A 9,570-nucleotide genomic window follows, 5' to 3' on the forward strand; every position below is an offset into this window, starting at 1 on the left:
GGACGCGGAGGCAAGGGAGAGGGAAGGGCAAGGGCAAGGGCAAGGCCACTACTTCGTCTGCGCGTGCGGGGAACGAGGGTGGGGCGGGGGCCGAGGGGGAGGAAGCCGGCAGGAGAAAGAGGACCATCTGGAGCATAGATGAGTGCGTCGCGCTGGCGAAGGCCTGGATCAGTGTAGTCGAGGATCCCTACGTCGGGGCTAACCAACATATCGACAGAATGTGGTGGCGCATTAGCCGAAGCTACCTCCAATTCAAACTGCCCGGTGGAAAGCCTCATGATGGAGAGCAATGCCGGAAACAGTGGGAGTGGCTGAGGAGGCAGCTCAGCCGATTTGTCAGCATCTACTAAAACAACCTTTGCACGGCAACCAGCGGCATGTCCGCCGATGATGTGAAGCTTCTGTCTCACCAGCAGTACCCCGACAGTGAATTGGGTTTCGGGGATTTCAAATATTGGGAGACCTATCTTGTGGTGCAGACTTCCGCCAAGTTTAGTTCGGGTGTTGAAGCTTGCTGGCCGAAGCGGACGAAGATCAACCCCTCCGGGGAGTACAGCAGTAGTGCCGGTTTCCACGAACTCCCTGAAGCAGAGGCAGAGTTCCCGACCCCTCAATCCCGCCGCCGTCGCCCGGTTGGGCAAAAGTCTGCGATGAGGATGGCTAGGGGAAGCGCCAACGGGTCAAGATCCGAGGTCCAATCAGCAGCTCCTTCCCAGATCGATCCCGAGCTCCCCACACTCGCCCGCATACAACAACATGATTTACTTTTAATCACCATAGAGAAGTGGCTTTCAGCGACTAACCCCTTATACAAGATTATGCTGAAAGATGTCATCGACAGTATGCGACGCGATTTGGGGATGCCACCCCTGCCCGAGAATTACGACAGGACTGGTGGCGGGGACGACGAGGAGTGAGACGGGGGCCGCTGTAGGTTTTTTTTAACTATGTATTTTTTTTATAATTATGTATGTTTTTTTATTTTAAATAAAGTGGTTGCATTTTCTCCGTATTTGTGTCGAAATTTAAATTCCGTAAATTATTTAGTTTGGTGAATTTGTAAATTTTTATTATTGTGGGAAGTCCGTCGGGATTTCCTTGGGGATGTCCGCCATTGTGCAGTGGATGTCCTTATGACGTGACAGTGCAGTGGGATGTCCGTATGACGTGGCATGAAGTGTTTTTGGGAAGTCCGTCCGGATGTCTAGCGAGACATCCGTCCCACTGTGGATGCTCTAATATTTGTATCCAAAATTTTTGTCTCACTTCAGAAAAGTCTAGTAGGCTCAACCCTGCCTATCCTGGCAAGAACACAATACTAAGCCTAGTGGGCCCAGGCCGGATTGGGCTTTCACTTTTTCTCGACCCAATGATTTTTCGGACCGGGCTTGTTTCGGTGTAATTAAATCTGGAGGTCTCAGACTTTATTTTATCAGCTATAGTACTAGTTTGCATTTTTCTAACATATGATGATCAATCATTCTTTCATATAAAAAGTTTTTCTTGTCTCTTTGTATGATTACTAACATTTCTCTTTAGTTTAAATTCAATTACCATTTGTTTAGTCCCTGGGGTTTGTTTAGTCCCTGGGGTTTGCGTGTTACATACATAGACTCTTAGGAAATATAATTCTTCCTCCGCTCCATAGAAATATGCTGAATTTCCATTTTCATCTGTGTCATAGAAATAGTCCATATTTATTTATGGATACATTTTCCCATTCTCTTTTACTTCATCATTTATGTACCCCCATTATCCACTATATTATTTCAACTAATCTTTCTCTTTCTTTCTTTCTTATCAGTTACGTATTCAAATCTGTGTCAGCCCCACTTAGCCTATTTCTATGGGATGGAGAGAGTAGCATGATTAGACCCTAGAAATCTAGAATTGACTAGAATCTCGCTAGAGAAAGCATTCCCTGAAAGATTGTTGTTGGAATCGTGATTGGTCAAAGGTCTTGACCAAGTCAGAATTATGAGAACATTTAATTTTGTGAAATTAAATGATATATTGTTGATATACGTGCGGAGTAGATGACCTAGTATATTGATTTTCTTTAAACCGATTCCCGATGAGTAAAAAATAATGGATTAAAGTTTTTCACAATTGCGAGCAATAAATGAGTTATGTGATTAAACCAATGGATTAACTAGGAGTGTTATTTATCCCACATTAGTTGTTAAATATTTATTAAACATGTATTTAATATGCAATGTTATTACTTGTAATAATTAAGTGGACAAAGATGTCGCCCAGAGCCTACACGTGCGTTGTGTCGCGAGCTGCGGGTCTCGTCCCCGTGCTCCATGCACCGTACCCTGTGCCCCGTGCTCCGTGCACCATGCCCCACGTCCCATGCTTCGTGCACTGTGCCCGCGCCCTATGTGTTGCGGACGTGCGCGTGGGCGGAGACGGGGAAGTGGCCGTGTGCCCGCTAACATGTCGCGGAGAAGCAGACGTAGCTGGCACGTAACGATGTCCACGTCATGATCGAACCTTGACGCACGTCTTGTCCTAATACGTCCGTCTAGATCAGCCACTAGCTCCAGCTCTGGCGCCTGTAACGGCTTGTGTCCTCTGACGGTTACAATCAAGCCATAATGGTAGACTTAATATGTGCATTGACTCCACTCCATCCCCCTAGTGTTTTGGACTACACCTATAAATAGGTAGTCATCCATGCATTCTAACACGCAACTAACAATCTGGTGGGCTGCGAAACGAGAGACGCGAATGGATCAAGTTATATGGAAGATAATCGAACCAGTTGGATCAGTTAGCAAATGTTGTTGCCACTTGATCAATGCAATCTCGCTCTCACTCGATTCCTACCAAAGTAATTTATAACTCTCAATTTTGCACTACTTTAACAGTAAAGTGGCAAGTTCGGGGTCGATCCCACAGAGAAGTTGGTGTATCAAGTGTGTGAGTAGTGAACAGGGGGTTGGCTGCTGCCACGCTTTAACTTTGGGAGTTTTTAACTACTGATTTTAACTTAGACAGAAAAGTAACTAACTACTTGCTCAAGGTAATTTTAACTACTGGGTCAAGTGCATTTCAGACAGGAATGAAAATTTAACTACGTAAACAGTAAACACCATGATGAAAACGAAACAACTTCAATTAAAACTAAACTCAGAACAGTACAACGTGAAATTTAAACTAAGCTATCACTTCGGAAAATACGAAAGCAAGTAAAACCGAGGAGATCCTCGACGGGAAACTTAAGAATACACCGACAGATATCAAGTATTCTCCAGCGCTCCTTTGATCGCCCTTTCTAACTAAGCACTACTTTATCTAAGCTAAGCTATCTAGAGAACTTAACTAAGCTAGAAAACTAAACTAAACTAAGACAGAAAGTAAAGGATCGGATTCCCTTTGTGTGGTGGCGTATCCTCTATTTATAGGCTCGGCACGACCTCCAACTGGATAACGATTTTGGCAGAGAATATTCACTCATTCTGAGAGAGAGCGACTCATTGATTGCTACGTGCTTTCCTTCTAGAACGGCAATGCTTTTCTGTAACAGATTCGTGACTCAGCTCCGTCCTTGCGTCTCATATATCAGCACGTGTCCTCTTCTAGAACGTTGTCCTTGATAACAGAATGTTGTGCACCATCCAGCTCATAGCCTCGCATGTCCTTCTTCTATAAGCCTGTGGTCCCCTCCTTGCCTGCCTGGTTACTCCCCTTGATCAACTCCCCCGATTTCTTGCCTCTTTTCGCCTATTGCACTTGCTCTATCAGTTTGGCCTTGTTGCCTTGGTCAAGCGGCATTCCTGCACATTTAACACTTGCTTTGAACGATAAACCGATCATGTAGCGTACATTTTACCCCTAAACCGATGCATGAAATGAGCCTTTTCAAACTGCTCACACTTAAAACATACTTGTCCCCAAGTATAAAGAAAAAGAGAAGAAAAAGATAAGGCAAATTTCAGGCATGGTTTACTCATTTTCAAGAAAGTAAAAGAAAACGAAAAGGAAAACAAGACAAGAAACAAAAACACATATTCACATAGATGCATTAAATCGAATAAATTTCCAACCATCATACCCGAGGTCGAGGTCAATCCATTTGCCAGCAGCTTATGTTTCTTCCTTTTCGCTTTTACTTTATCAAGGTGTCAGTTCGTCAAGATTGCTCAATTTAAAAACCATTGTTGGATTCACTCAGTCACTCATTTCTCACCAGAGATGTTAGGACTGTTCACTCGGTATTGCCACAAATTTAATACCTCGAATCGGATTACACAAGATAGTTATGTCTTTGTTTCGGGTGTAATGGGGCTTAAGGGTAGTGGTGTATCAAGGTAGGGTCCTAGGGGTTCTAAGTTTTAAAAATATAAACTGTAAAAAGAAAAATACGTGAGTCAAGGAACCAAAGATTTGAACTATTTCTTTCGCCACTAGATATCTTACGCGGTCAAGTGGCGACTTCTAGCCTTGAATTTTTGGATTATTTTTCTAACTTTCGACGTAACGGGTCAGGTTACAACTTTTCCTGCCCTCTTTTTCTCGAACCCTCTTTTTTTTACTTGATTTCTGCATTGATCAACCTGATTGACTAACTCGCTCAACCCGGATACCCTTTTATTTTGACTTTTTATTGGTATTCCCCTTTTCCTTTGAAATTGACTCATCTCTCTGACCCCTTTTCCTCACGTGTTTATAAAAAGTATATGGATGTAGGTCTTGGTTATCAAAGAAAGGGTAAAAGTGTATGGGCTCAACTTGGCTAACTAAGGGGTGCCTTGCTTGACGAGGCGGGTTCGTGGAGCGAAAGAAGAAAATGTTCAAATTGGTTAAGTCCTAATGCCTTTAGTCCTTACTACTTGTGCAATTTTCATCTACATATTTAAATTCAGCCTCTCGTAAAAATATTTTTCTTTTGTAAAAATAGTAGAAAGTGTTCTACTTTGGCTTATAACTCACATATAGAGAGGCTTCACAGTAAGTTTAAAATTGAGCATTTCCATCATACTTACGTCGTTCAAACTGATCAAGTTTTTGCAATCAAGTTTCTACATGTAAACATACTGATTCCTTTCTCTAACTCTTCCCAAAGTAATCAAATCTTCAACTTATCCGATTTCATGCATATTGCCTATTTATTACTAACTGATATTTTTGTATTTTCAAAATTTTGACATGTATGACTTTTATTTTCTGGAGCTAACCCTCCCCCTCCCACTGCATATGAACTCGTCCTCGAGGGACTGGATGCAGTGGAAAAAGGGTTAGGTACAGGCAACGACACAACAGAAAAAACAAGGAAAACTTCTCACACTTAGACCGGATACTGGGCTAAGTGTGAGACAGTGCCAACAATCAAACATGCCTATCAAAACAGAAAAACAACAAACGAAGCACCTAGGCAAAACATAACAAAACGAACATGCATAACTTCTCACACTTAGACCCAACACAGGGCTAAGTGCGAGGTGGAGCAAAATATCAGTTATACAAATAAAAAACAAATAAAAAGAAAATTGTTTAAACTTGAAATGACTGAGATTGGGAGAGGTATACTCAATGCCTTCTGGGGGGTTGACCGGGAGATGCTGAGGGTGGCTGGGAGGATGATGGGCGCCGATACGGAGGAGAGCTTGTAGAGGGAGGTGGCGGTTGGCTGGCAAGGGTCTGTTGGCGGATCGCCTCCAGAATCCTAGCTTGAGCAATCGGCTGGGCATGTGAGTTCTTCACCAGCTGCGTAATCATTTGCTCCATGCGGAGCCTCCATTCATTGGTGGTCCGTGCAGCCTCCTCTGGCTCTGTCGTGGGGACTACCTTCACCCTTCTCTGCTGCCTCTCAGGGCTTGCCGGACGATCGGCCGTCCTTCTCTCTTCCTCGTGCCTGGTCTCCTGCTGCTCCGCTTGCCTCTCCTGCCTAGCTTTTATGTAGAAGCGAAGCTTCCCGCCGGGTACCCGTTCAAGTACCTGTATTCTTACAAAGAATTCCAGGTTAAATAATTCGGACTTAGGGCAACGGCTGGGACGCCCTACGTCCCTGTGGAGAACCAGGGTCCAATTCTGCCTCAAGTAGGCTCCAAGCAGGTGGCGGAAGTTGAGGTGGCGGGCAGGGCGAGTGGCAATCTGATTCATCGAGTAGGCCAGCCAATAGCTAAGGTGCACCCTCCTCTGCTCATTTATGCTCCACATGAAGTAGAGTTCAGCCAGAGTAATGATCGCCAGTGTGTTGGCTTGGCCGAGGAGGTTGTAGGCAAGGGTGCGACACTTTGGAGCAAGATGGGAGAGTAAATGGAATGCACTGTGGTCGCTTTGGGTGAAAGTGAAATACGGTCCTGAATTCTGCCTATTATACTGATATTACGACTGTTGTGATCTCTGACGGTTGAGATCCCTGCGACTGTTCAGATTTCTGCGACTATTTACTTACAGGCGCGTCTTTTCAGAGTGCTAGTTGGCTTAGCTTCTATGATACGCTTTCTCCTTTTCTCCAGGGCGTCCTTTCATTGTGACAGTTGGCGCCGTCTGACACCTCTCCATTGACTGCATGCATCCTATCATCACCTGCCCTGATCACTTAAATCACTGTGGCCACTGGTTAACTCATATAATTCCACTTGATCAGTTCATTTCTTCCACTTCCGACTTTTAATTTCTAAGAATTAAAAACTAACACACGAAAATTATTTATACTAGCTACAAAGGATTTGACCGAGTTCCCATAGGATGTCACTTGATCAGTTTAATAGATTAAGAATTTATTGCTTTGATCAAGCAGACTACCCACGAGTACCCGATCACTCCTTTTACCTGCTCACTGGATAGGATTAGACAGGATCAGTGGAATTTCTTCCACTATGCCTGCTTCCGTCTTGTCTCTGTAGGGCTCAACCCGATGGCTTTTTTCCATGAAGGAGAACAAATTGGGGGGGGGGGGAGGGGTCTCCTGGGAATATGTTTGCCTCTTGTGTGCACTGCCATCATGGTACGAGGGTCCGCCCGTTTCAAATTTCGCCTCCTGGATATTAGTTTGAGTTGACACTGGAAGAGTAGCTCTTTCTGCCCTACTTTGAGCTCTTCCTTTCTCAAAGTGGGGGCGAGTCTGCGTTGTCGATCAAGGTGGGGTGCCACTCCTTCTTTTAACCTGACGGGATGCATGCACAAATCTGGGTTAATCTTCATCACGTCTGTTATTTTCCACTTGACCACCTCTTGACCCAGCCTCAGTTCTTCCTTCAATTGCCCTCCCTTTCCTTGCAGATTTGGTTTGACTAGTTTTGATACTTCCGGTTGGACAAATTCTTGAGGGTAACTGGCGATGCAGGTAAAGGCAATAGTTACCTTGTAGGCGAGGGACTCTTTTTCAGCATTTTTCTCAATGGGGTGGCTTGGTCAGGTGGTTTTTCGACCTTTGCCGGTTGAGTGGTCTCTTTTGGCTTAGGAGGTCGTGGCGGCTTACAGAAATCCATAATTGCCCTTTCAATGGCATGATCATCCATTTCCCCAGTCATCGTTACATCGAACCATTCAGCTGCTTCCCTCTTAAGTTGTTCATCTTCAGTGGAATCAGAGGACGTTTTTTTGAAGAGTTCATTTTCTAGATAATTTTGCTCCCAAGGTCTGATAGTATCCACCGATTGCATGCTCTTGCTGTCCTGTGGCTTCCTCACAGCTTTATCAATGTCGAATGTAAGCTGCTCCCCTTTAAAACCCAGATTCATCGTCCCATGGCGGGCGTCAATGACTGCGCTGGCTGTAGATAGGAATGGCCTTCTCAAAAGGACTCCGGTAGACTCCTCCGCTCCTGGCTCTGTCATCTTTATGACAAAGAAATCGGCGGGATACATGAATTTATTTACCTTGACGATTTCACCTCTCATAACTCCCTCAAGGTAAATGCAAGACCCGTCTGCTAACTGTATCACTATATCAGTTTTTCCAAGCTTTGCTTCTTCCAGCTTCTCGTATATAGAATATGGCATAATATTGATGGAAGCCCCTAGATCGCACATTGCGTGCTCCATTTGAACGTCTCTGATGGAAATTGAGAGTGTGAACACCCCTGGGTCAGTCTTCTTTGGTGGAAGATCATTTGGTTGGATCACCACGGCTTCATTTTCTGCTTCGGCCATCCTTCCTTTCTTAGTGACTTGTTCAAGGGCGTTGGACTCAGGGCCTCCTTCATGATTGGGTCCGTCTGTGGGTGCTGGAGAACTCGCAAATGGGCTTTGATAAACTCTTTCTGATTTCAAAGAGACTACATTGACATTCTCCCGCCCAATAGGTGGCTGCACTGTAGCCGAAATTTTTCCTTCATTTCCCCTTAGTTCACCTAGTGACATGGCGACCTGAGATAACTGTTTTGTAAGTATATCTAGTGCAGCCCTCTGTTCTCTCTGGGCTTCTTGTATTTCTCGCATCACATCATGGGACTGATGTGGGATCATCATATCTCCTGACCCTTCATTTTGCTGTTTGTTATACCTCTGATTAAAACGACCTCCTCCATGGCCTTGTTGATGGTAGCCGGATGGTCCATACTGTTCTTGCTGGTTCTGGGGGGAAATGATTTTGTAGGTTCCCTTGGAAGTACTGGTTTCCTCTTTGGGACTGTGGGACATAATTCACCATTTGATTATTTGGTTGTCTTCCCTGGCTGCTTGACTGAGGGCCTTGGTGTTGGTACCCCTAATTTCCTTCCTGTTGTTGGCTTGACCAGTTGGGCTGTCCTCCACTGGACCAGTTTCCTTGACGTCAATTTGACCAACCTGTCTGACTTCCCTGCATTCTGTTCCCTCCAGTGTTTGGTCTATCGTGGATCCGAGTAGGCCAGTTGGGCTGCCCTTCAAAAGGTTGCATTTGTTGTGTTGAGGGTTGACGTAGTTGGCTTTGACTCGAATCACTCCACCTGAAGTTCGGGTGGTCTCTCCATGGAGCGTCTCTCTGTTTACCCTAGATCCAGTTGCCATTCGCATTCCAGTGGCCGATGGCATTCACTTGGGCTTACGGCTCCACCTCAGGGGAAAACTCGGAATAGTAATAGTGATGCTCTTCTGGTGGTGGCGGCGACGGCACATACTGCTGTTCCTTCGGTGCAGACGGTGGAGGTGCTCTGGATTTTTCTACTACCTCAAGCAGCTTCTTCTCCATCTGCTCAAATTGAGCCTCCAACTTTTCGTCACTACGCGCCTCGGCTGCGTGTACTGCACCCCTTCTGTACTGGCCACGGGATGTCTCGTACGAGCGTTTGGCCTCAATGAGCCTCTCTAAGATGTTCTTGGCTTGACTGAATGGGGTTTTTGAGAAATCCCCCTGAGCTGCGAGGTTGAGGTCGTTCTTGCTCTCGACTGTCAGTCCACCATAGAAGATCGAGTAGATTTCCCGCTCCCCCAGCTTGTGGTTGGGGCATGCTTGAAGCAGCCCTTGGAATCTATCCCAGTATTGACCGAGGGGCTCATCGTACTCCTGTCTGGCTTCTGTAATCTCTCGCTTAAGGGCACTAGTTTTTTACGTTGGAAATAAGCGATCTAGGAACATCATTCGGAACTCGGCCCATGTTTTGATGGACCCTTCTGGTAGTCTCGACAGCCATAC

This window comes from Salvia splendens, chromosome 2 (assembly GCF_004379255.2).
Source record: "Salvia splendens isolate huo1 chromosome 2, SspV2, whole genome shotgun sequence".
Lineage (NCBI taxonomy): Eukaryota > Viridiplantae > Streptophyta > Magnoliopsida > Lamiales > Lamiaceae > Salvia > Salvia splendens.